The 26,731-nt window shown below is 50.8% G+C and overlaps 1 protein-coding gene across 3 annotated transcripts in view; it reads left to right on the top strand.

Moving 5' to 3' along the window:
- The first annotated feature begins 1,954 nt into the window (after positions 1 to 1,954).
- Positions 1,955 to 26,731, top strand: part of GGTA1 (glycoprotein alpha-galactosyltransferase 1 (inactive)) — a 57,838-nt gene continuing 33,061 nt past the window's right edge. Inside the window, exon 1 of one of the 3 annotated variants that reach the window (XM_058694298.1) lies at positions 1,955 to 2,355. The gene's annotated coding sequence lies outside the window, so the exon portion shown is untranslated. Of the gene's footprint in view, positions 2,356 to 3,247; positions 3,374 to 26,731 lie in introns of those variants that run through there. The other 2 variants (XM_058694295.1, XM_058694296.1) reach the window with 2 other exon arrangements.

Here is a 26,731-nt window from a genome sequence, read left to right on the forward strand (position 1 = left end):
AAAATGGGGATGTGATCAGGGTGTGCGGAAAATTATGTGGGCTCAGGTACAGGTGGAGCACTTGGAGCCAACCCGGGCAAGTGATCGGAGCTGGCGCCTCCCTGACCCACCCTTCCTCTCCATGAACATTCAGCCTCACACTCTTGTGATGTGGCAGCAGGCTCCACAGCCCCGTCACCAACAATTATCTACTTTTGACTTTACCTTCCCCGTGAACTAGTCATCTTATCTCATTTTGCATATAAGGCAAATGAATCTCAGAAGGGAAGAATGACTAATCCTTAAACCTAGAACTCCTGACCCCCAGACAAAGTGAGTATGGTCTTTAAGGTGTTTTCCGGCTCAGATGTTCCGTCAGCAAGACTGAAGTTAAATTTTGAGCACCACATGGATCCTCTCAAAGCAAAACAAGAAAACTTCCAGACCCACAGTGTGGAATTAAGTTATATTTATCTTATTGTTACTGAAATATGTATAAACCTAAAATTAAGGACGAACTCCTCATGCTCACAGCTCTGTAAACCAACCATAAAGCCCACACAAATCTTCTAAGAAAACAGAAACACAACCACGAAAGCAAGAAAATCCAAATTAAATGAATAGGGCTGAAGATGCGTTGCTGAAATCAGAGATCAGACACCAGGTGTTAACAGTAGCAGAGTAATGTTTTCACATGTTTTATGTTTCCGGTGTCCTCGTCTTTTGATTTGGATCACGGTGAACCACCACTTGGGCCACTGTCAGAGTTACGGTCATCGTTTTCTTAAAACACACACACACGCACAAAACTCATTTATAATCCAGTTTGATGGGCGAGCAATTTAAACAATGCATTCTCAAATGCAATAATGAAAAATGGGAAATAATGCCCTGAGTATAACATCGCTCATTGTATGTTTACGGTGATACTGACTACACTACTGATGAGTGACTACAAGTTCACCAAAGACAATAATGGCCCCGTTTATACTCTAGCAAAGGACCCATTGTGGTCATTGCCATGGGGCTCCTCATTCCTGAGCTGCTGTGTGGGGCTGATGATTCAATTCTCCCACCGCTTTACTCCACTGGACCCATCGGGAAACTTCATTCTCCCAAGCTCCAAGGCGTCACCTGGCCCACTTTGTGGCCTCTGTGCATGCTTCAAGTATTCAATCAGCCCTCTGTTCCTTTCTCATCGGAATGAAACAATTAAAATTATACATCACACTCGTGTTTTGTGCCGCTTTCGTCAAAGTATAGTTCTAATGCATTAAAATACTTAAGAAGCTAATTTCTCAGTCTCTCAAGTTGACGTTCAATGACAAATGACCCTGGAAAAAGGAAGTTTTGAGTTTCCACCGGCAAAATACCCGGCCGTGAGCCCGAGTGTGGGAGTAAGATGCCTGTTGTCCGTTATCAGCGCAGGGCAAGGGCCGCCGGATGTGGCTACATCAACTCACCAGAAGTGAATCGCCGTCATGCTGGGCGCAGAACTCTCAAGTACATTTTGGGGGGTTCTCTTTTAAATAATTCCAGTGGAGAAGCCCGGGGGGTGTGTAGGGAAACTCGGGCTCAAGTCTGCGAACATGCGCGGGCAGGACCCGCGCTGGGTGCCCGGTGACCAGCCCCCACTTCCGGAGCTTGGGACTTGGGGGGACCCCGGCAGGGCGGCTCAGGCTCCGGCCCGCCCGCCTGTCGCTGTCTCCATCTGCACTCTTCCTTCCCCAGGAAACAAATGGTGGATCAGACCTCCCAGGCTCTCCGCCTCCCCAGTGTCTGGCGGCGCGCCAGGGCCCCGAGGCCCCTCCCTGCACCACTGGGTGACAGACCTCACCCCACCCTCCAAAGCTCCGGGTCCCCCCACCCCACCCCACCCCACCCCCACCCCCACCACGTGCAGCCCGAGAAGGCAAAGAGGCCCAGCCGCCCTCACCAGGGATTTTCTTTTCTTTTTTTTGCTGGTTGCAGGCTTTTTTCTGCCTGAGTGAAAATGAAACAGACACCCCCTCCGCCTCCCCGCCGGCAGACACACGCACCCGCACTCACGCACTCGCGCGGCCGGCCTCCCGGCCGCCAGTGTCCGGGGCGGGCCCGGCTCTGCACACACAGCCGCGGGCGGCGCAGAGCGGGGAGCGCCGCCGCTGTCTGTCGAGCGCTCGCCGGCTCCCGCGCGCCCCTGCCCGCCGCCCGCCGCCCGGGAGCAGCGCCCCGCGGCCGGCCCGGCCCGGAGCGCAGGCTGCACACCCCGCCCCGGCGCGCCCCGCGGGGCTCGGGCAGAGGCGGCGCGGCCACCGTGCGGGCCGCCGAGGGCGCCGCCGGGCCGGGGGCCGAGGCGCGGTCCGGCCCCGAGTGCGCCCAGGCTCTGCGGATCAGGTGGGTCCCGCGGGGCGCCGCCCGAGCCCCGGGAGGTGGGAGCTGGGCCCGGCCCGGGGGCTGCGGGCGTGGCTTGGGGGGCGGCGGGGAAGAGGAGCGGGGCCACCGCTCCGGCCCTGCCCTGTTTCTGCCCTGCCTGTGTCCCCGCTTTTGTTCTTGTCGCTCTCTCTCTCTCTGCCCCGGTCCCTGTCCCCATTCTGTCCCTGTCGCTGCCTCTGCCCAGCCTGCAGACTCGCCGGAGGGGCGGCGGGCCGAGGTCTCCCCACCGGGCCGACGGGGTGCGGGCGGGAGAGAGGAGCCCCGGGGGGTGCGCGGTGGGACCCCCGCCCCTGGGGGAATCTCGAAAGGAGTGAGGGGTCTGTCCTCGTCCGTGGGGCAGGACAGAGGGAGGGCTCTCGCCCTGGACTACTTGGGAAGAGGATGCCCCTGAGAAGGGGGAGCCTGAGAGGGTGACGAGAGGGGGCGCCGGAGCCCCTGAAAGCTGGGGCACGGAGGAGGAGTGGTCCGAGAGCGCGGACCCAGCCAAACTCGGCACAGCGAAAGTTTCAAACATTTGTAACTTTGGCAGCAAAAGGGCCTGCTGCACTGGGGTGAAGGGAGGAGACAGGGTCCCTTCAACTTTACAAACAGCCCCGTTCCTGCTCGAAAGGGACACCACCCCGCCGTTGAAAATGGCAGAAAAACAGCTAAACAGAATGATTGCACAAACTCTTGAAAGGCATCCAAAAAACAGTAAAGTGGAAAAAATTGTTAGCGCTGGAGGAGAGAAAGCAGAGCGACTTGAGATTTCCCAATCTTCCCGCTGGCCGGGCCGGGGAGGAGGAGGAAGGCGAGGAGGGTGTCAGCGCCTCTCCTCCCCACCCCCCCCCATCCCCTCCCCCGCCGCCCCTGCACCTCTCCCATCCTGCCCCCGGAAGGAACCGGGACCAGGCGGCTGCTTCTGTGGCTTTGCTCGCCGTTTGCACTCCTTCTGGATCTGGCGCAGGCCTCGTTGCCTTCTTCATTTACCTGGAAATAGGTATGTCTCAGGAGGCAGGAGATGCTGGGGACCCCAGGCCTCACTGCTTCTTAGCTGGGAGACGCTATCCCCGGGAAGCCTGTTTCTGCAACTATGAAATGGGGGTGCTGCTCTGAGTAAGAAAATGCCAGCGTGTGTGACCTGCGGTGGGGACATGGTTATTCTGTTGCACTTCTGTGCTTCTTTGGCTGCACTAAGCAAGCACTTTCTCCCTGGTTCTGAGTTATTGTTGGGTGTACCGTGTCTCTCCTACCAGATGGCAGAGGAGGGGGGGCAGGTGCAGATCTCAATTGTTGTTGGAAGTGGCAGGTATTCAATGACTTAATAAAGCAGAGCTGGGAATGCCCCTGGGGTTTACCTTGGTCCAGGAGATTGCAGACTGTGCTCCTGGGAGTCTTGAGATCCTGGCTCTGGAGCCACCGTAGTGGGGGAGGGGAGCCTACAGGGCAGGGCTCTGACCCCTCCTTCCTTCTTTCAGAAGGAACAAGCTCCCTTCTGCCTTTATCTCTCCTATGTATATTGGGAAACCCCAGGGGCTGTTTTTGTTATCAGATTCCTCAGATCCAGTCTGCTTTGGAGAAACTGAGTCAAGAGGTATGCAAAGTGGTTTGTGTAAGATTCTCTGGTGGCCAAGCCTTGCCAGGAAGCCTGTCTCCTGAGTCATGGGCCACGAGCACCTTTCCCTTGGCCATGGTGGCTCCGAGCAGCCATTTCTCCAGCTGTTAGCACCAGCTCACCTGGATCCTAACTCCAAGGCCTCTGGTTCACCTTCTTACCCTTCTGGGAGAAGAAGCCATGAATCAATCACATCCTCTGAGATGTTTTCGGACTTTTGTGGGACCTTTAGATGTGAGTAGAACTAACAGTTTGTTCATAGGCTAAGATCAAAAAGAATTAGGTTCCCCAGGAGCTAGTCAGCACACTGCCCTTATCTTAGCCCAACCCAACAGGGTGGGGGATCTTGTTACCTCATTTTATAGTAAAGGAAATGAAGTTCAGAGAGGCCAAGTAACTCACCCACGGGTGCTCAGCTTCTAACTCAAGGCTGGGATTTGAATGCAGCCTTGTCTGACTCTAAGGCTTGTGCCTTTATATTACATCATCTCTCCTGATGGTTAGAAAACAGCTAATGGACAGACATCATTAAGATGGGAGCAAGAGTGAGCGAGAATAGCTGAAAGGGGACAGCATTAAGCGGGAGACTGGGCATTCATATAGGGACATTCACACTATAAATATAATTGTATTTGAAATGACTGTGTTTTCTGCCCTGTACGTTCTTTTTATTTTAGTGTTTTTTGGTAGATCCTTACAAATTATTTTTCTAATTTTTAATTAAAGTATCATCTAGATACAATAGTATCCACAAATCTTCAGTCTTCAGTTCAAACATGTTTTGATAATTGTTCACACCTATGCAACCACCACCCAAAGTGACAGGTAAATATTTGCAACATCCTGGAAAGTTTCCATTTCCAACTAATTTTCCTTCTGTCCCTCCCAGACAACCATTTCCTGATTTTATTACCATTGATTAATTTTGCCTGCTCTTGTACTTCGTGTAAATAGAATCATACTGTATATCTCTGGTTTATTTCACTTGACGTAATGGTTTCCAAATTCACCTGTATTGCTGCATATATGAGTAGTCTGTTCCTTTTTATTGCTTGAGTAGTAGTTTATTCTGTTGTATGGGTATACCACGGTTTGCTTATTTATTCCCTTATTGAGGAACGCGTTGGGTTATTTCCAGTTTGAGCTCTTATTTCTTGTAGAATTCTTTTGTGGACATTGGTCTTCATGTAGGACTGAAATTCGTGGGTCATAGGGTATACCATTTTACCTTCCCACAGCAACGTAAGGCTCTTGCAATTATTCCACATGCTTGATGATATTTGGTGTTGCTTTTATTTTAGTCGTTTTGATTTTAGCCATTTTAGTGGCAGGGTGATGGTATCTTATACCTTCTATTTTTATGATGCAATTTTAAGGGCTGTTGGAGAAGACAGCATGAACAGGGGGCAGAATATAAAATAAGATGGTGGTGTGGAGGCCACCAGAAGCCATGCCTCCGGAGGGAAGAAACCTAATGGAATTGTTGGAATTGTGACATTAGGAATAGGAAATTCTGGGCTTAGGAGAGCTCTCTGTGTATGACCTGCAATTTAAGACCTGGTACTTTTACTCTATAAACTAAGCAAGTTTGTCCACGCTTATGGCTTTTTTTTTTTTTTTAATTGTTTTTAAAGTCTATTTATTTATTTTGAGAAAGGGGGGGGGAGGGGCAAGAGAGAAGGAGAGAGAAAGAATCCCAAGCAGGCTCCGTGCTGTCAGCACAGAGTGCAATGGGGGCTCGAACTCATGAACTGTGAGATCGTGATCTGACCTGGAAAGCAAGAGCCAGACACTTAAGTGACTGAGCCACCCAGGTGCCCCCATGCCAATGACTTTAAATGCTACCTCCAGAGCAGTCATCTTTATCTCCAGTTCACATCTCTGTTTCGCGTCCCCGATTCACATGTTTCACTGCCCACTGGGCATCTCTTCTTGGATGTCTCAAAGATGCTACAAACTTGGCAAGGCTGGACACAACTCATTATCTCGTATTGGCTTTCTGTCATGGGTCACTGGATGAATGACGGCACCACTAGCTGAGAGAATACATAACGAGGAACATTTGGGTCAAGGGCAGAGATAATGTATTTGGTTCCACGCTAAACGGTGTGGAGCAGCCTGGGAAGATAAGGGCAGGAAGATGCACTGGGCAGTTAGGAGATTACTGAAATCTGCTGGGAGTAATTTTGGTGGGATGGAGGACAGACAAGTTAGATGAGGTACATCTCATCTAACAGACAAGGCTGAGATATGAGAGGGAAAGAAGTGGAGATGGTGAGTACAGGCAATACTTTCAAGAAATTTGTGTGAAAAGGCCAGAGGGAGATTGAGCTACAGTTGTAGGAAGGTGAAGGTGAAGGGAAGGATTTTAGGACGGAAAAGACAAGGGAGATACAGGCCAGGGGAAGGACTCAGTCTAAGAGAGGTAAGAGATGGCCAATAGGGCAAAATTCTAGAGGAGCAGAAGGATGGATGTCTCCACCTCTGTGACTGGGTGTGAGTGAATGAAGGTTCCAATGTGTATCGACTACAGAATTCTCTGTTGACCTTCCATGTGCACAACTCTTAATCATGACGTGGAAAGTTCTTCACCATCTGCTCCCTTTGTGTCTCATATAGTGTGCATCACATGATGCTATCATAGAGTATCACTATATGAGACATGCTATAGTATGTCTCATGGAGGGTGTATCAGCTAGCTTTTGCTGCAGCTATGCTGCATAACAAACAACCCCCAATCTTAACTTCTGACCACAAAAGTTTATTGTTCACCTTACATGACGGCTGGAGAGCCATTGTGCTACATGGTTTTGTGGCTGTGCTGCAGGTGCCAGCCAGCCAGAAGATCTGCCCATGTGTCTTCTCATTGCAGGACACAGGCTGAAGGAGCTGCTTCTATCTGGTATATGTCATGTTCATGGTTAGAGTTGGAGGAAGAAGGAAATGATGTAATGGCTTTTAAAGCCTTTACTCTAAACTGGCACACTGTCACTTCTACCCACATGCTGCTGGTCAAAGCCAGCAATATGTCCATGCCCAGAGGCAATGGGACAGGTGTATATACAGGCACATTTTGTTTTATTGTGCTTTGCAGACATTGCATTTTTTTTTTTTTTTTTTTTTTTTTTACACAAATTGAAGGTTTGTGGCAACCCTGGGTCCAGAAAGTCTAGGTGCGCCATTTATGGCAACAGCATTTGCTCACGGCACCTTTTGGTCATTCTTGCAATTTCTTCATGATTTCAACAAACGCTTTCACTATTACTGTATTTGCATTGCTGCAATCTCATGAGAGAACCTTGGCAGATGAGAAGCTGCTTCTTATGGATGAGCAAAGAAAGCGGTTCCTCGAGATAGCATCTACTGGTGAAGAGGCCGTGAAGATGGTTGAAATGACAACAAAAGATTAAGAATATCACATCAACTTGGTTGATGGAGCAGCGGCAGGGCTTGAGAGGACCGGCCTCAATTTTAAAAGAAGTCCTAATGTGGGTAAAATGCTATCGAACAGTATCACATGCTACCGAGAAATCATTCTCGTAAGGGAGAGTCAATTGATGGAGCTCACTGCACTGGTGTCTTATTTTCAGAAATTGCCAGAGCCACCCCACCCTTCAGCAACCAACGTCAAGGCAGCCCTTGACAGCCCTCTGCCTTTGCTGTCTGGCAGAGAATGATGCTTGGGAACAGTAATCCAAATGACCATATATATTTGTTAAGAACTCCCCGATACGAGTCTCCATTTATTCTTTTCTCTCTGAACTAATCCCCCCCGCACGGCCGGCCTACTCCTTGGTACGGTTGCTCTCTCTTCAAGCATGGCGGTGTGCTTTCAAATCGCTGTATTTCTGCACACACGATCCCTCTGTCTGGGTGTCTCCCCCCCGCCCGCCCCCAAATCTATGATCTAGGCAGTCCTACCTCTTTGTTGTCCTTTTACTTCCGTCCCTCTGCTCCTGCTTAGTTGAGGTGCACCTGCACCCCTCTCCAGCCCGGAGAGGCTGGGCTGCTGTGACCTCCAGTACATCTTGTCCCCGCAGCCTAAGCCTTCCCAGACACCACACTGACTGGGTTTTGGATCGCTCCCAGGCTCCACTCTGCCCTCAGAGTAAGTTACATGTTCCTTTACGTGACATCCAAGATCCCGCACGAGCCGCTCTCTGAACAGCTTTCTTCCCATCACCCTATCCCTTCGACTTTCTGCTCCAGCTTCAGGGATCTCCTACAGTTCCTGACACCCTCTCCTGGCTTTATGCCCCTGGGATTTTTCCCATGCTGCCCCCTCTGCCTGGAACCCCCTCCTCCCTTCCTCCCCAAATCCACCTGCAGACTCCTACTCATCCTTCAAGACCCAGCTCAATCATCATCTTCTCCGTGAAAAGGCAGTTTTCTTCATCCTGCCTCCGGGAAATTTGGCCCTCCCCCGCCCCCTCTGAAGCCTCCGGAATTTCGGCCCTTGAATTCCTGCCTCCCGGAAATTCGGCCCTCGCCCCCACCTCTCTGAAGCCACGTGTGTTCCCCCTCCCCCTCCCCCGCCCCCTCCCCCGCCACCCTGGGCATCCCGAACTTAACATTCCGTCACATGTGGTCCTTTCTTCCTTTCTCTGTGAGCCGCAGGAGCCAGAGGGCACGCTGCACACGACCACCACCCTCTTAACTGACCTGCTCCGGTGGTTAAGTGTGGCCTCCGGAGGCCCCCTGCTGAGTGTGCACCCTTAGTAGCTGTCAGGCCCGAAGCAAGACCCCTCACCTCTCTGCCTGGGCTGAACGGTCGGCTCACAGGAGCTTCATCTCGCCCCTCGGAGAGGGAGGCCAGGTGGGTTAGTTTGGGAAGTCACACTGATAGAGAGTCCGGTCCATGTACTAAAAGCAAAGGTGTCATCATTTAGTATACTCAACCCAGAATAACTTCGAAAAGGCCTTTCCGTTCGAAAAAGAGGAAGTAAAAAAATGTCATTTAAATCTCCAGCCAGAGAGCTACTCTCCGCTCGGCTTGTCCAAACCCAGAGTGGAGGCCGCAGAGGTCGGCTGCATGCAATCAGACCCAGCCGGGGGGGAGGGGGGGCGGAGGGAGCTGCCAGGACGCGGGCTCCAGCAGCCACTGTGCTCATTTTTATTGCCACATAGAGTTTCCGTGAGGGAGACGTGGTGATGGCTGGTGGCGGGATGGAGACCCCACGCCGTGCGCTCACATTTCTGGGCGCCGGGGAAAGCCCGCGCAGGCATCCCCCGAGGGAGCTGGGTGGTGGGCATGTGCTTCCTGTGGCTCCTCTCTGAAGCCACGTGTGCTTGGCAGATGGCAATGGCAGGAGAGAGTGTGGTGCTGCCCCTTGAGGCAGGTCCCAACTCAGGGGAGTGAGTGATCTGAGAGGGAGGAGGAGGGCCCAGGCAGAGCATGTCTGGGAAGCCGGGGGCAGAGCGGGGTTCCCGGGAGGATGTTGGCAAGAGGGTTGAATGGCACTGAGAGGCTGGGTGGGGAGAATGAGCCCTGGAAGGAGGTCAGCTGGCTATGGGTTGACAGCAAAACCCCGGGGAAACAGAAAAATAAGTATGGAATTATTATAATTGGGGTTGTCTACGCTCGTCGGCAGTTTGAAGAGTGAGGTCGTGTTTCCATCTTGTTTGAGCATCACAAAAGCACTGTGAGGGTCAGAAAATTAGAAATAATTCCCCTGCGTTATGTGGGGGGAAACCGAAGGATGGACTTCTAATGTTTTGGCCAAAGTCTCTCAAGAATGAATGGCAGAACGGGGGCACGGAAGCCAGGTCCGGACTCCAAATATAGTATGGCCTGGAGACCCTGGCGGGGGGCAGGCAGGGAGAGCAAAGGTGGTTCCGAAGGCTCAGGGATGCTGGGCCCCAGATCCATGTCTCGCCCAGGACAGGGCTCCTGCCTGGTGCTGCTCAGACAGAAATCAACCAGAGGGTGAAAGGCAGCTTCTGGAAGAGGCTAGGAGAGGGAGGCCAGGTCTTGTGATTGATTAGTTCTTAAGGAAAGTTCTTAATTCCATCCCTGCTCTTGTCTTCAGGACCCTTGCTTTAAATGTCCACTGACGGGCAGGACACTGAAAAGAGTCTGGGCTAAAAGTGAGCTGGCCCAGCCCCATCCTGTACTGGTGCTCCCAGCGGTGGGAGCCGCTGGGGCCTCAGTTTCCCTGTCAGCAAAATGGCCCCGAGGCCGTGATCTAGCAAACTTCTCTCTGAGCAACTCCTGCTGTTAAAACAGCAAGTCCAAACCCCCAGGAAATGAACACTCGAACTAAAAGCCAAAGGGGAGGAGGAGCTGTTGTGCCCGGAGGGAGCCCGAGGTTGTGGCTCCCATTTGCCAGATGGGACACCGGGGACCGTGGTTCTGGGAGATGCACCTGTTCCAGAGACTCATGCTTTGAAATTAGCTATTCATTCAGCATTCACTGAGCCACCAGAAATTCACTCACTCATTTACTGACACACCCAGAATACGTTGGGCAGCTGCCGTGTGCTATGCTAGATACCTGAAGGTAGCAGTGAACAGAGACACAGTCCCCGCCCATGGGGACGCTGGGATTCTCTTGGGAGATAGTCGGAAAAAAAAAAAAAAAAAAAAAAAAAAAAAAAAAAAAAACACGACCGCACAGCAAGAGTCATGAAGAAGAGCAGGGTGGGTGTCACGGGGGCCTGAACCTGTCGGGGGAGGTAGTCAGTCAGATAGGACTTCCTTGAGGAAGCACCCTGTACGCTGAGCCCTGTGGGAGTTAGGGGGTAAAGAGGGAAGAGGGTTTCAGGCAGAGGGAAGAAGCTGTGAGAACCAATCATCCTGATATCCCCCTGGCTGTTCCAGAGCCCAGACAGCCTTGGTGGCCAGAGGAGCACAGAGGAGGAAGCAAGCCCAGGACAACGGGCCAGGTGCCCAGAGGGATGACGTTGTTGGGGTTGGTAGCATCTGTGTGCAAAAGCACTGCTGCCCCCCCTCCCTTCTCAGGGAACCACGAGTCCTCAAGTGGCCGGCAGGCTGTCCCTGAGAACGACTTGCCTGGCATCTGTGGAGAAGGCAAAGAAACTGCTCAGAATCAGTGGCAGGGGTTCCTGGAAGGGGGGCATGGCTCCCTGAACGCAAGGACTGGTCTTCGTTTGCTCAGTTGACTAACTCTTTCGTGGTCTACACGGTGGTATTTTGCATAGCAAATTCTGTTTTCAGATGTTAGCCAGAGCTGTGCAAAGGAAGGGAAAATTAATGTTCTTATGTGCAAATTTAATTGAGAGCTTGGGAATTCGTTCCTTGGCGTGCAAGTGCTCAGTAAATGTTTGGGGCTGATGTATTGAGTAGCACATGGACCGTGTACTGGTCAGAGATCAGGGTTGCAAGCAACAGATGGAGATTCTAGCTCGCTGCGGCAGAAAAGGCACGTATTGGAAGGATTTCTTTTATTGCTCACAGTATCCCTGGGAAGGCTAGAAAACCAAGCTGGCAAGAATCAGTAGAAGTTGGGCCATAGATAACACAGAGTCTTGTATGGCAATTAATTCTAATTTTTTAAAATGTTTATTTATTTCTGTGAGACAGAGAGACAGAGCACGAGCGAGGGAGGGGCAGAGAGAGATGGAGACACAGAATCCGAAGCAGACTCCAGGCTCCGAGCTGTCAGCACAGAGCCCGACGCGGGGCTCGAACTCACAGACTGTGAGATCATGACCTGAGCCGAAGTCGGACGCCCGACCGACTGAGCCACCCAGGCGCCCCGCATAGCAGCTAATTCTAGCTCTCGCTGCCCCTGAGGCCGCTGTAACATTTCATGGGCGTCCAAACCTTCGTGCCATTTCTTTAGGATGTAACAGCACTAACTGGTCAGGCCTAGGTGACTCACGTGCATTCCAGGTGCATATGGACAAATGGGAAAGTGTCTGGCCTGTTCTGCTCCGGTGGCAGGAGGGGATTCCTGATGCTAAGCTGAGAAGCTGCAGAATTCGCCAAAGCCATGAGAGTTGGAGCCCCCTTAGGGCCATAGAATCCTGCAGGTCTAAGGAGGGTCACACAGCTGTAACTGCGGGCAGGAGAAGGCTTCTGGGGAACTCTCGGAAGGGCAGCCTGGCCTTGGTCAAGTTATTGAACCTCCGGACCTCAACGTTCCCAGGTGTAAGATGGGTTGGTGTGGATTTCAGAGACAAATGTGTCTTGTGACGTGATGCTATTAAATGGCAGTACCCTTATCATTATTATCAGTGGAAGTCTAGTATCTTCACTCAGCTGTTATCAGAACAGTTATGTATTCAACTTTTTTTTTTTTTTTTTTTTTTTTTTTTATTTTTGGGACAGAGAGACAGAGCATGAACGGGGGAGGGGCAGAGAGAGAGAGAGACACAGAATCGGAAACAGGCTCCAGGCTCCGAGCCATCAGCCCAGAGCCTGACGCGGGGCTCGAACTCACGGACCGCGAGATCGTGACCTGGCTGAAGTCGGACGCTTAACCGACTGCGCCACCCAGGCGCCCCAGAACAGTTATGTATTTAAAGGAAGGAAATCTGACATGAAAATCCAGAAGTAAGACACACACTTCTACAGATTCTCTGCAGGAGTTCCTTTAAATTTTTACCTTCTGGGGCAGCTGGGTGGCTCAGTCGGGTAAGCATCCAACCCTTGATTTTGGCTCAGGTCGGGGCCTTACGGTTTGTGAGATGGAGACCCGTCTCGGGTTCTCCGCTGACAGAGCAGAGCCTGCTGGGGATTCACTCTCTCTCTCTCTCTGCCCCTTCCTTGCTCCCACTGGTGCTCTTCCTCTCAAAATAAATAAACACTTAAAAACAAACAAACAAACAAACAAACAAACAATAAATAAAAATTTTTACCTCCTCGGGACACTTACCACGGGACTTAATTGTATCAAAACCAAATAAACAAATGAACGAATGAATCACCATCTTAGAGACCCTTGATGAATATTGTTGACCAGAGCCGCGGTTTTGCAGAAGCAGACAGATCCGTTTACAGATCCCAGTCTTGCTTCCTCACCGTGGAAACCTTAAAAAGGGAAGAGAAAGTTCAGGCCATGTGACTGGAAGCTCCCCGCACCCCCCGCCCCCACAACCCCAGGGGAGTTGGGGCTACACCGCACACCCTCTGGCCGGAAGAACACAGACTCCCACGAACACAGAAGGCCCGGATTAGATCTAGACAGTGTGACTAGCTCCCGGAGAATTGAAAGCCCTGCTATGTGGTGTTTGCCAGTCTCTTAAGTGTAAATATTTACACCATGACCACGTTCAAGCCGCCACTTGAGGGAACCTACTTTTCTATAGCATTTTCCGCTATGTCTCAACACAATTGGTGCACATAACCTCAGGAGCATACCATGTAATGAAACAATTAGGAAGCGATGGGTTTTGATGGATACTTTCGTTCTTAATAGGACTCATTTAATTATAAGCTTATACAATTGAATTTTTAATGACGGCTGTATTTAACGGCTCACTTGCCAAATTCCTAAAAATTGAACGGTTGGCCCTTGCAAGCCAACGTGAGCCAACTACAGCACACTACTGGCTTGGGAGGCCCCTGGGGACCCCAGAGAGAGGCTGGCGCAAGGAGGATCCCCAGACAGCAGCTCCCTCACCCCCGAGTCAGTCTCCAACACGTCGACATCTTTTATTTGCTTTATAACCCTTTCCAGCGCCGAGTTTATATTATATTAATATATTAATTAATTTTGATACTATTACCAAACAATAATATTTAATGAGTAATGTATTAATATATTCTATGTAATATATGTTATATTTCCACTGAAACTATATATCCTTAAATATTTGTTAATTACAACTATTAATTTTATCTGCTTACCAACTGGAAGGTGAGCTCTGTGGGAATAGAGTACTTACCTCTTTGGTTCGCTGTCGAGTCCTGAGTACATCGATGTAGCAGGCCTTCAGTAACCATGGGTCCGTTGAACAAATGGAAGTAAGTCAAGGAGCCTTCAAGGGTTCAAATCCTGCCTCTGCTATAAAAGTCATCTTTTCTTGAACCTTTTCCTTTATCTGTGAAAGAAAAGGATTTGGGCAGAGGCCCCTAAGGTTCCCTTCAGCTATAAAAAGTCTCGATCCCTGAGAAAGACATCCCTTCCGAACATGGCTGCCAAACAGAGATTCGCAACTGAGCATCCTCCTTCAAGTAGGAGCTAGTGCCTGGGTTTTGAGGACCGTCGGTTTTATTCTTTTCCTCTGTGGACAGCTTTTTAAAACACTGAGTGACAGTGACTCTCCTTGAGCAGCCATGACTGGTCCCTGCCCAGCCCTCTGGGCTCTGCTGAGAGCCAGTCGCTGCCTATTCAGTGGCAACAGATATTTCGAGACCCATTGCATTTGCCACTGGGTGAAATGCTCTCGGGTCAAGACGGGCAGTCTGCCTGGGTGAGTCGTTCTAGAAAGATAGGAGCCCAGAACTCCACCTTGGACACAGAGCCCACTGGAGCCAAGTGGGGCAGCCGCAGGAGACAGAGCAATGACCCTGTGTCTCCTGCACCATGCCTGATGCCTTGATGTGGAAGAACCATCCTTCTTTGTGACTAATCCTCCACGGATGATATTTTGTTAAAATACAGCCAATTGAACATACTCTCAACTTCTCTGCCTCCTCACGGAGGAAAAAACGGCATCCTTCTGCGGGCCACGCTTTGAGAGCCACAGCCCTGGGGGACGTAGGTCAAGTCTCCTTTTCGTTCCCACAGCGGCTGGCAGAAGCAGGTATTTTGTGTCCTGCCTGTGCTGGGGAGGACACTGAGGCTGGGCCGGGTTCTGAGATCTGTTTCCTCTGAGGGACGGGGCTGCTGCCGTGGTCCTCACAGCCAGCCTGGTCCGTGTATGGGCAGGGCGAGAAAGGGAAGTGATCCAGAAGCCAGGGTGATGATAAAAAAACAGCTCACACTTACTGGCCACTTATTCACGTCAGATGCTGTCTAGGAGCTCTACAGGAGCCCTGCCTGTTCCTCATCGAGAAACCCCAGTTTTACAAATGAGGAAACTGAGGCACAGAAAGATTAAGAAATTTCCCAGGGCCATCCGGTGAAGGAGAGATTTGATTCTCAGATACGGGCAGGGGGCGATGGCCTTCATCATGGCACCACACCGCCTCCCGGAAGAAAAAACAGAGTGGGCAGGGACGTGGCACAGTCCCGAATTCAGTCCCCTTACTCAACAGATGGGGAAACCCAGGCCCAGAGAGGGGCGTGAGCCAGAGCCTAGGTGTCCTGCCCTCCACCTTCTACTCCGTCCCGGGATTCAGTGCCTTCAGAGGAACGGTCACAGGGACGCCCTCAAGACTGTTAATCTGCTCATTCTGGACTGCACGGCCCCTGCGAATGCACCAGGGTGGGGGTGACGTAGGGGGCCCAGGTAGGCACCAGTAGTGCCCTCCGCCCACACTGTTGGAGAAATGTCTTTGGCACGGACTCTCAGCTTCGGTAGAAAGGTTCAGAAACTCGTCGTTCCCCCAGTCACCCGCCCAGGCTTCAGAGAAACAAGCCGCTCATCAGCTCCTGGATGTCACATTTCCTGTTTGTGTGCCCGGAATGAGGTACAGCTCTTGGTGAAAGGCAAGGGGAGGGGGGAGGCTTGTTACTGGAATTACCATTGTCGGTGATGGGAAGAGCCTAGAAGGCTGTACCTGAATGCTTCGTTCTGTAGCTAGGGACACTGAGGCCCGAGAGTGTAAGAACCTGTTCTACGAACTTGTCCAGGGAGCTGGAATCACAATGGTTGTAGGTTTGGGTTTGGTTTGTCCCTTGTTCGTTTGTCTGTTGAGGTGATAAAATCATAGAATGTGTGAGCTGGCAGAAATCTAAGAGGTGCCCCATCCACCTCCCTATGTTTTGCAGATGAGAGCCTGAGGAGGGGGTGGGGATGGGAGGGCACTTTCTGAAGAACAGAGCCCTGAGGAGAACTCGCTTTTTGAGTCAACATACAATAAATGCCATTGACTGCCGCCTCTCTGCCAGCTAATTAATCTCCGTCTCATGGAGAGATGTGTGTCAATCAAAGAATCACACCTAGGTGTCCAAATAGGGGTCAGTGCCCCAACGGAAGGACGTAGGGTGCTACAAAGGAGCGTAAGAATAGAACGGGGAAGCCTTCCCTTGGGGGGTGACATTGTCATTGAAGCTTAAGGACCGGAAGGAGGGTGCATGGGTGTGAGGGGGCCGGGAAAGGTGTCTCAGGCAGAGGGGAGAGCCGGTGGCAATGTCTTGAGGCAGGAAGTGCCTTATTTTGTACATGAGAACGCCAAAGCCCAGAGATTGGAAGTGAACCTAGTGTAGTGCCTCAAAGAATTTTTCTTCCTGTCCCCTCCTCACCTTTTCTTTAAAAAAAATTTTTTTTTCTTTTAAGGAGAGAGGCAAGAGACTAACACCTAACTAAACAAAGGACTTTGTGGCAGAGCTGGAATTATCAGCCCCCCCTCCGCCATTTCACGCCAAGGGAGTTTGAGAAAACCCTGTATCTGGTTATTCCCCAACTGTGTGCCTTTGAAAAAGACAGACAGCCTCTTTGAGCTTCTGTTTCTTCATCTGTGAAATGGAGCCCGTCTTCCTTCTCTGAGGATTTCACCCAGACTCCCACGAAAGAGCTTTATGCTGGCCAATGTGGGAGCTAGAGCTGGGCTCCATGGGGCTGCTGGGCTCCCTTCACCTGCCTTCCAGGGCCATCCTTGAACCCCAGGTCTGAAAGAGCCTCTCTTCTCCCTACTGTTTTACCGTGATTCTAAAACCTGCCACTCGGCATTAGCTACCTTTGGCACTACTCTTCAACGTCCCACCGAGACACGCGTGAATCTTTAACAGTGAACTAGGGTGCAAAGGAAGAAGCTTGTGAGCACCTACCATGCACCCAACACCTCAGTGACACTTTACACAGGCGACATCGTTTAACCCCTACCATAGCCCTACAAAGTGGGTGCCTTTCTTCCCATTGGTTGGGTAAGGACACTGCCTGAGGTCACATGGCCAGTGAGGAAGCACTCTGTGGGCAGGCAGAGGGCCCAAGAGCCAGGAAAAGTGGACCCAGGTGGTCTAGGGCGGAGGGCACCCTGGCAGGTAGACACATTGGCTGCCTTTCCAACCATTAATATCCTTGGAATATTTGGTCAACATTTATGTGCGGGGGGGGGGGGGGGTGGGGGGATGTTGGAGGGGGTGGATTTGCAGTGAATACAAAGGGCCTCTTCTGGATTCTGAATCCTTTCTACCCAAGGACATCTTCCAGAACCAGACGGGATAGAAATTCACTGACGAAGTCACTTCCCCAGCTGCAGTGCCTTACTGTCCTGGGGAAAACGTTGGCTGTCTCCCACTTTTCTGCAGCTTTCTTTCTCTCTTCAGTTTGCATTTGAGTATCTCCAAGCCAGACAGCTTCTTGGGAAGCTCATTAGAAGATTTATTTGGGTTCCGTTTTTATTTGAAACTTATTTAAATATAGATGAGGACAACTAGTCTTAAAAAGGGGAGGCAGTCTGCCTGTCATTTATTTTGACTGAGCAGCTTGGTGTATACTTGAGTTGGCATCCTTGAACTTGGCTCCTTGTATTAAGTACATAAAGTATTGCTCCCATTTACGTAAAGGACAACAAGGCATTTTTGGGAAGTGTCAGAGAACCACCAGATTTGTTTAATTAAATAGCTGTGTGTCCGGTTTCGGGAGTAATTTATTCTTGTTGTAGAACGTTTGAAAATGCAGAGAAGTGGAAAGAATAAAGTGATCAGTCTGCCACAATCTCGTCGCACACAATTCACCATTGTTACCATGCCGATCTAGTTCTGGCTGGTATTTTTTTTTTTTATTGTGGTGAAATATACATGACATAAAATTTACCATTATAACATTTTTTGAGTGTACCATTCAGTAGCATTAAATACACTTGCATTATTGTGCAACCATCCATACTGTCCATCTCTGGAACATTTCCATCATCCAAAACAGACGCTCTGTCCCCCAGAAGCAATAAACTGCTCATTCCCTCCACACCCCAGGCCGTGGTATCCCCCACTCTACTTTCCACCTCCAGGAATTTGACTACACACCTCATCTAAGTAACATCATCCAGTGTTCGTCCTTTTGTGTCTGGCTTATTGCACTTGGCACGTTTTCAAGGTTTATCGCCGTTGAAGCGGGTGTCAGAATCTCGTTCCTTTTCAAGGCTAAATAATACTCCGTTGTATGTATACACCATATTTTGTTTATCCATGCATTCATCAGTGGACATCTGAGTTGTTTCTACCTTTTTGGCTATTGTGAATAATGCTGCCTAGACATTGGTGTACAAATCTCACTTCAAGTCTCCGTCCTCAATTCTTTTGGGTATAGAGAATTCCATGTTTAATTTTTTGAGGAACCGCCATACTTGTCCAGTAATTCTGATGTATTAGATCCAGAGCTGAGATCATAGCCTTTGTGCAGTTTGGTATCTGGCTTTCTCATTTAACGTTCCATTTTACTACCTATTCTTCAAAAACATTTTTTTAAGTTTGTGTAATATTCTATTGCATTGCTATCCACATTTCCCCCCTCCACTCATTGATTTCTGGACCACACCAGAAGATTTTAAATCATGATGGTCAAATAAAGAGCCTGGTAAGCAGGCTCCATGCTGTGTCCACACCTGTTTGAGAAATATTCAACAAAGGTAGGTTAACTGCCTTTAAGGAATTTAAAAATTTCTCTTCGGGGATTCTTGGATGATCAGCCAATTCAGTGGTTTTAAAAGTTTTTTCTACTCCGGGTAGCCAGAGTGCCTGGGTGGCTCAGTTGGTTAAGTATCCGACTTTGGCTCAGGTCACGATCTCACGGTCTGTGGGTTCGATCCACATGTCAGTCTCTGTGCTGACAGCTCAGAGCCTGGAGCCTGCTTCAGATTCTGTGCCTCCCTCTCTCTCTTTTCCTACCCCGCTTGTGTTCTATCAAAAAATAAATAAGCATAAAAAAAATTTTTTTTTTAAGTTCTTTGTAGCCACGGTGCCTGGGTGGCTCAGTTGGTTAAGCGTCCAACTTCGGCTTGGGTCATGATCTCGCAGTTCATGAGTTCGAGCCCTGCGTCGGGCTCTGTGCTGACAGTGCGGAGCCTGGAGCCTGCTTCGGATTTATCTCCCTCTCTCCCTACCCCTCCCCTGCTCACGCTCTGACTCTGTCTCTCAAACATAATAAATTTAAAAAAAAAAAAGTTCTTTGTAGCCAAGGAAACTTTACTATAAACAAAATGGTGCATAGAAGCACAGCATATAATAGCAAACAGATAGAAGGGAAGATGAACTAAAGAAGTGTGGATGGGGGCTCAGAGTTCTGCTCTCTCGGCACCCCGTCTCCCCCTCTGTGGTGTCTGAGGCACTTTGGGAGATTCACGGGTTCTCCAGAACAAAATTTGAAAAACCACCAGGCTGACCCGGCGCCTTTATTTTAAAGAAGGGATGACATCTCGGGACTGGAAGGGACTTACCTGAGGTCAAGTTCATTCTTGTACTCATTCATTTTTTTTTTTTTTTCTCAACATGTAGCACCTACTGCCTGCATGTTGGAATCACTTAAGAAGCTTGTAAAAATAAGGTTCCGGGGAGTCTTCTGGACTCCAAGGCAGTAGATGTAGGGAGACACCAGGACTGGATTCCTTGCTCCGCAGTCCACACTGGGCAATGTGGGGCGCTCACATTCCAGCCCCTGCATTGTCACTTGCTTGTCCTTCAACCCTGAATGCTGTTCCCCACCCACTCACCCTTTGAGGCCCAGTTCAAACGGAGCCCCTTCCTCTTTGAAGCCTGGCTGCCCAGCCCCGTGCATACGGCTTAGTCCTTCCTCTGTGGCCCCAGAACAGAACACATCACTTCCATCCCTACTCGCACTGACTTCTTTCCGTCGCAGGTAACAAATAGTTCATTGCTTCCAGCACCGGCTCCCCGACCAGTATGTAAGCTTGTATGGTCTCTGCATCCCCCACAGTTCCGGGCACACACTGGGTGCTTTGTGATTATTGACTGGAATTGGATCTGGTACACACCCCGTATTTGGAGGATAAAAAAATCAGATAGCAACTTATGGAAGGTCATGTAGCCCATCAGAGCAGTGTCTGGACTGGCACCATGTGTCCTGAGGCTCAGCACTTGGCACGGGCCAGCTGGCAAAGAGGACAGCTGTCTGGTCTGGGCAGGGAGCGTTGGCTCCGGCTGCCTTATCCCTGAGTCCGATAATAGCCCGGATTTTCTGAAACCTAGCAAGTTCTGCCTGGCTTGTGATTCAGTGTGCCTGTTTGGACGCCTGCAATTTACTTTATAAACTGTAAGCATATAGAGGATGGGATATCACGTTAGTGCTATTTAGACTGAGCCAGTGCCCAGATGCTAAGAAAACAAGTCTAACAGGGAAAGCCAGCTAGTTGACCCTCAAGGAGGCATAGTCTGGGCCTGGGGTCAGCCAGCATTATATCCAGAGGCAGCTGCTACAAACCCTCCTATGATCCCCATTTGTGATCCACAGCTGATGCTTTTCTAATGAGCACACTGGACACTAAAAACTACGGTGTTTTTTTTGGGCGGGGGGAACAAGTGACTTGTTTATTACGATGAACGTTATCCAGGGGCTCACGCTGCTGACATCAGAGTATTTATGCTAGTTAGGTATTTATGATGTGCGGATGGGCTAAAGTATCGATTATTCTCTCCCTATCCTTGGGTGAAGATGTCGTAGGGTCCCTTACCCAGCCAGGAGCTCTGGGTTCTGTGGGATCGCTGGGGACAGAACCCTGCCTCTGGAATCCTGGCAGCCACCTTTGCCATGGGCGCCTTTGGCATCCGGAGAAGTCCATAGACTCCTTCTGAGAATGTTTGAAAATATAAGAAATAAAATAAAATAAATGAGATTATAGAAGAAATGAGTCGAGTTGAACTCTAGTTATGAAAATATTAATAGTCGGGGTTGAATTTCAGCCCAGCCCAATGGAGATCTTTTCTCATCTGCAAGATGGGGATGATTTCGGCACCTGTCTTCACAGAGGGCCGTGGGAATTGAGTGGTGGGTGTCCACTGCTCAGAACACAGCTTGGCACGTTGTGTGCGTTGAACACAAAGAGTAGTGTTTGCTGTTGCTACTACTGCTGTTATGAACTATTATATAAAATACAGATTCCTGCCCTTCAGGAGCTCACAGTCTGGGTTGGGAGAGTAGGTCTGTGTGAACTAGTAATTAAAAGGAGACATTAAGGTGTAGACGAAAAGCCCGATGAAGGGCTAAGAGGAGCTCAAAAGGGAGTGACATGGCTTCTGGCTAAAAGAGTACCAGGTAGCGGCCAAGTTTTGGGGCCGGCCAGGCTTCGGTTGGTTCTGGCTCTGACCTTTAGCTGTCGGAGCTGGGCAAGCGGTACCGTCTCTCTGGGCCTCAGTTGTCCTTCTCCGTAAAATGAGGTAACAGGAGAATCTACTGTACAGGATGTTGTGAGTTCCACCTCCTCTCCTCCAATGATGGATCGGTCAAGTCACATGTCCTTTACTGCATGGACCACATCCCCCTGCTCGACTTTCTGGCCCACCCGCCCCGGCCGGTTCAATCCCTGACTGCAACGAATCAGGCAAGTTTCCATCTGTGCCACTGTCCCCGGGCTGGTGAATGGGACCGGGTGGCTGGCTCAGTGCCAACCCCAGCAGGCTTACAGTGCTGCTTGGCACCCTGTGCCCTTACCTCCCAGCCAGTGTCCCCTCCCAGTGTCCACGGCACCTGCTGCTAACCCGGAGGGCTCTCAGGCAGCAGCCCCACTTGCTCTTATCAAGTGATCGGCTTCTTCATAGGAAAGGAAGGCCTTAGAGAACAGCACTCTCAACTTCCTTCTCATTCTTTTCAAATGTAGCTGAATGCTCACCTGTCTTCGGGTCTTAAGGAGAAAATCTCCCCAGACATTAGAGAAATGTTCTTGCCTCCGTTTTACTTGCCTTTGTTCATGCATGGCCCTCACTGATGAGGACAGTGAAGGTTTCCCAGAGAAGAGGGTAGACCTAGAGAAGCTCCTGCTCTGTGTGAGATGGGCAGTGTATCAGTCAGGACGGAGCAGGTTATACTGCAGTAACAAACAGCCCCTAGATCCTAAGGGCCAAACCCATAAAGGTTGATTTCCTACTCTCATGGATATGAGCATCCTGGGCCAGCTGGTGGCTGTGCCCTTCACTCACAGACCCAGGCTGATGGAACACCTTCTTTTTTTTTTTTTTTTTTTTAAGTTTATTTATTTATTTTGAGGGAGAGAAAGAAAGCATGAGCAGGGGAGGGGGCAGAGAGAGAGGGAGAGAGAGAGTCCCTAGCAGGCCTTGCATTGTCAACGCAGAGCCTGCCATGGGGCTCGATCCTATGAACCATGGGACTGTGACCTGAGTCCACATCAGGAGTCAATGCTTAACCAACTGAGCCACCCAGACGCCCCTGATGGAACACCTTCTTGTATGTACTCCGGAGCACAGAGAAAAAAGAGCCCGAGGAGGTCTTGGCAATTGAATAGCCCACTCTTATTATACTGGTCAGACTAGTCACTAGTCCCTGACCCCAAGGGCCCCAGGAAATGAAATCCTACGGTGAAGGGGGAAAGCTGGACATATTTGGTGGAACAACATTAACGACTACCTCAGTGGGATATTCCCTTCTGTGCCTGAGGTTAGCAGCCTGGGTCGTGCAGACAGAGCCTTGTGAGTGCAAGGAAACCACACCCAGAGCAAAAACCCCAAAGCCACTTCTCAGCCGGCTGCAAAACTGACAACATCTCGCGGGGAACAAAAGCAGAAGCTCAGAGAAGAAGCTGTGGCCACAAAGAGGGCAGGTGATGCTTCCCTGAGGGCTCTGGGCCTTAAATTCGTGGGGAAGGCAAAGGCAACAGGGTCGGATTGGGGAATTGATGCCACATTTGTCGTAACAGACCCATGCGATGCTTCTTAAGTGGAGCTCATAGTTAGGTGGTTTTGCTCCATTCCTGAGCTCTTTTTACGTTTATGCTTCGGTGAGGATGTTTTTTCTAAATCGGATGCCTCGCTAGCTTCAGGCCATCCGGTGCTCACCTCTTCCCAGCACCGTCTCTGTGTTCACATCAGCAAGCCCACCATGGCCTCCCCGAATCGTTCAAGAACAGTGGAGCCGGGGAAAGGGAAGGACAGTGATGTGGCCATTCCTGGCAGAGGCTTCTGGGGTTTTCTTGGCCACAGATAAGGAAACTTGGGAAGAAGACGGTTGACTGCAGCCTCCAGCCCCTCCCTCAGCCCTTCGATTTCCTGTGCTGTGGTTACAAGGCATCTCATCCTGGAGAGATGCCAGACACCTGGGTACCAGCTTTGGTCGCCTTACTTCATTGCCAGGTGGCCCTGGCTCAGTCATTTATCACCCTTAGAGCCTCAGTTTTCTCGTCTAGAAAATAAAGCAGCTCCGGGTGGCTGGGTGGCTCAGCCGGTTAAGCATCGGACTTCAGCTCAGGTCATGATCTCACGGTTTGTGGGTCCGAGCCCCACGTCGGGCTCTGTGCTGACGGATCCGAGCCTGGAGCCTGCTGGGGATTCTGTGTCTCCCTCTCTCTCTGCCCGTCCCCGGCTTGCACTCTGTCTCCCTCTGTCTCTCAAAAATAAATACATGTTAAAAAGAAAAGAGAAAAATGAAGCAGCCCAGAAGACTTGGGGGGCATGCTTGAGAGTAGAGTGACCCTGGTCAGTAAGGATGTTCCTGCAGCCACATGGGAAAGGTGGCCTGTGAGATTGTTTTTTCTGATTCCGCTGGAAATCCATGCAGCTCAGAGTAAGGGAGTGACTGAATGTTGGGGGGCTCCTGTGTCTTTTCTGTCTCAGGACATTCCCCTCAATTGCAGAATACCTTTCGTGGCATGACGCTTGGTTTCTGGGCTCAGCCTTGCACTGGCGCTCCATGACGGAGAGGCCATATTGGCTAATCCTTGTAGACCTAGTGGGCCGAACAGTGCCTGGCACGCGGTAGGTGCCAATATTGGCACGAAATAAATGCTTATTTAATGAACGAATAAGCAAGCGGATACACAATTCCCTCCACTTTGACTGAATCAGTGACTTTCAGACTTCCTACAGAGAGGAAGGAGGTTGGAGACGGCCTTGGCTCCACCCAAAACCAGCTTCCAGGACAGTCACCTTGGCCAAGTCACCTGCCTCCTCCTCTGCCGGTGGAAAAGAGCAGCGCTTACCCTGCTTCGCGGGCTGGGGAGGCTCCAGCGGGTGGGAAGATTTGAAAATGCCCCACGCAAAGGAAGGGCTGGTGGTTTTTAGGACATGGGAACATGGTATACTCTTTGGGGACACAGAGCAGGTGATGCCAGAGCCTGTGAGGGGGAGGTTTCTGGAATAATCATTATTAGGAGTGGAGTAGCTGCCATTTACTGGGCACCTATTCCAACGTCAGGCCCTATGCCTGGCGCTTTATGCGCGCCATCCCGTTCACCGTGGTCGAAGAGAAAGGCAATGTTACTCTCATTTTACAGAGGAGAGAGACCAAGTCTCAGAAGGCTCGCATGATTTGCACAAGGTCACCCATTTAGTCAATCCCGGGCCTGTCTCACTCAAATGCAGGCTTTCACCTCTGTGCCACGCTGCCTCCTACCACTATGACGAGGCTGAGACAGACCTTGTGTCTTAGACATCAGTGATGATAACACGAGCTCCCTCTTCCTAAGTACCTGCAAGGGACCAGGAGCTTTACACACATCGTTGCTCATCCTTTCAACAACCCAAGGAGCAAGGAATCGTCCCTGTTTTACAGATGAGAAAGCTGAGGCTCATAGAGTGTAAGTGATTTATCCAGGGCCAAAATAGCAAAAAAAGTCAACAGGGCTGGGATTTGAGTCCAGACCTGTCTCATTCCAAGAACAGGAGAAGAAAAAGCCACCTCAACTAAAAGTTGTTTTGTTTCATTTTTTAGCTTATGGCTAGAGTTCCTGGAACCGCACCTTTTGAGATTCATTCTTGGAAGTTTCAAGCCAATTTATTACAAGAGACCTAAGAAAACCTAATGTGGGGGCGGGGGCGGGGGGTGGAATAAGGCAAAACAACCTCAGGATTTTCCAGTAAATTCTTAGCCTCTGAATACCTCCTGGCCTGCACAGAGGAAGGAGGGAGCAGTCGAGGTGATCCCAGCCAAGGCACTGAGCAGGACAGGTTGAGGGCAGGGGTGGAGCAGAGGGGCACCTGGAAGGACTCGGCTCGTACCACCTCTGAGCAGCTGCAGGAAAGACTCTGGGCGCCGGAGAGGGGGATCCTAAGAGACCAGCAGGTGGTAAACACAAGCCCCGGATCCTAGCTGGAAAGGATCTTGAAGAGGACGTCATTGAACTCTCTTTATTCTATTGAACAGGCGTTGCATCATAGTGACCCTATGATCTATCCTCCAGACTGGCACACTTTTGAAAGTGCGAGGGGACACTAAACCATCGACCTGTTAACTGCTCCCCGACGGATATAAACCAGAACCATCCTAGGGAAAGCAGTGTGAATGGTCACCCTGATTTTGCAGGGCCTTTCTTGCCCACACCAGGCAAAGGCAAAGGCTGCAGAAAGGCAAAGCACAGGTAGTGGAAATAGGAGGACGGTAAAAACAGAATAAAGCAACAGGAGAGGGACCCTGATGTGGTCAGGAGCCCTGATTCCAGCCGGTGGACGTGTGTGAGGGCCAGCCGGGGTAGTCTGATGGCAGTAGCTGACGCCTACAGATGGCATCTGGGCGTTTGTGGACACATATGTCCCTCTCAGCAGACTCGGATTTGAAAAGTGGAGGCAGTGGGTCTCATTCATTCTGTGCGGCATGTGTCCCTGTCCCAACACGGTGCCTGGTACCAAAGAAGTGCCCCCAAATGTCTATTGATGGAATAAATGCTGGTGGCATGGCCAGGGGAGATGGGGTGTGCAGAGGAAAGGGTCGGCAGCTCTGCCTCTGAGGACCTGTCAGGTTCAGGGGGGAAGACACGGCCGCACGGACAGGCAGAGCTTATTGGCTGCGTGATCTTGTCCGGGTTCCTCAACCTCGGAGCCTCGGCTCCCTGGCCGAGATGGAGAGGATCGTCGCTGACCACAGAAAGGGTCCAGTGAAATGGTGTATGTAAATGAATGGTGGCCTTTATTGCTGTGATAACGTTCTGGGAAGCAGGGGTCAGTTCCACACTGAAAAGATGTGCCTTCGAATCAGGGAAGCGTAGAGATGGGGCAGAGTTCCCGCCACTAGAAGCCTCCAAGCAGAGGCTGCCTGGCGTGGATGCCGTAAATGGGTGGCCACCTTTGGGAGGTAGGCTGGGCTAGCTGGACACAGCGGGGCTGGGACTCAAGCCGGCCCCCTGAGAGATAGGCTCTGCCCTGGGAGGGAGAACAGGACCCAGGCAGAGACAGGCCTGCAAACCTTCCCTTCTCTGCCTGTGAAATGCTTCCTTGCTGGTTCCAGGGCCTCCCATGGTGGCCGAGGGAGGAGAAGGCCGAGTGGAACTTGCCTCTCAGCGGTTCTGATGCTCTGATTTTAGCCAGATAAAGCCTTGGATTAGGCACACCTGTTGGCTCTGGCCTCCTACCCAGAGGGCCCCTCCTCCACCCACAGGCTGGGGCCTCCCCTTCTGTGTCCCCTTCTGTCTGAAAGCACCAGCCACCCCTGTGCAGAGGCCTGCAGCCAGGGTCCGTGGCAGGCCTTGAGGGGTGCCGAGACCCCCCAGAGCTGGGGTGCAATGCAGAGTAAGAGACACTAGCCCAAGCTTTTCATCTGCCAGGAGGCGGAGGGCGG

Source organism: Neofelis nebulosa, chromosome 12, assembly GCF_028018385.1.
Source record: "Neofelis nebulosa isolate mNeoNeb1 chromosome 12, mNeoNeb1.pri, whole genome shotgun sequence".
NCBI lineage: Eukaryota > Metazoa > Chordata > Mammalia > Carnivora > Felidae > Neofelis > Neofelis nebulosa.